A 687-nucleotide genomic window follows, 5' to 3' on the forward strand; every position below is an offset into this window, starting at 1 on the left:
CCCCCCTCCCCCTCCGGGCCCAGCCCGGCGCCCTCCCTCCCCGGTGGCCCGGATCCTCCCGCCTGGGGTCGGCCGCCCGCGTGTTCCGGCAGCGCCCCGCGCTGGGCTCTGGCGGCCCCGGGCACTGCGGCGAGGAAGTCCCGGGCGGCGCGCGCAGGAAGCCGGGGCAGGCGGAGGAGACGCGGGGCGCCCGGGGGCAGCGGCCTAGTGTCGCCCTCGCCGCGTGGGGGGCGGGACACTGGGTCGCCCCACTGGGCTCGGCGCCTCTCGGGGCGACAAGCGGGCGCGCGCCCGGCTCAGGGCCACCCTGCCCGCCTGGGGGTGGCCGGCACCGGGGCCCGGGGGGTTAACTCCGTCAGGAGGTCTCGGGCGTGTCTCTCTCTTCGGGTTGCCGGGCCCAGGGGCCAGGCGCGCCTACGCCAGTTTACAAAGGAAACAGCCTCCTTCCCCCGCGGCAGGGCTCCCGGACCCGCGGGCTAGGAGTGGGAGGTGACGGCGCCGGACCCCCTTCCCCCGGGACCCCCGCAGGCGCCTGGCTCCCGCGCCTTCAGGCGTCAAAGCCCCCGACTTCCCCGAGCACCAGCATGTCTGCACCCGGCTCAGAACGCAAGGGCCCGGCCTGCTGCGGTGACCTTGGCCCCGGGCCGGGCTTCTGAACCGGGCTCGCAGCGCCTGACGAGGCCTGGA

The sequence above is a fragment of the Hylobates moloch genome, unplaced genomic scaffold (genome assembly GCF_009828535.3).
Source record: "Hylobates moloch isolate HMO894 unplaced genomic scaffold, HMol_V3 SCAFFOLD_3, whole genome shotgun sequence".
Lineage (NCBI taxonomy): Eukaryota > Metazoa > Chordata > Mammalia > Primates > Hylobatidae > Hylobates > Hylobates moloch.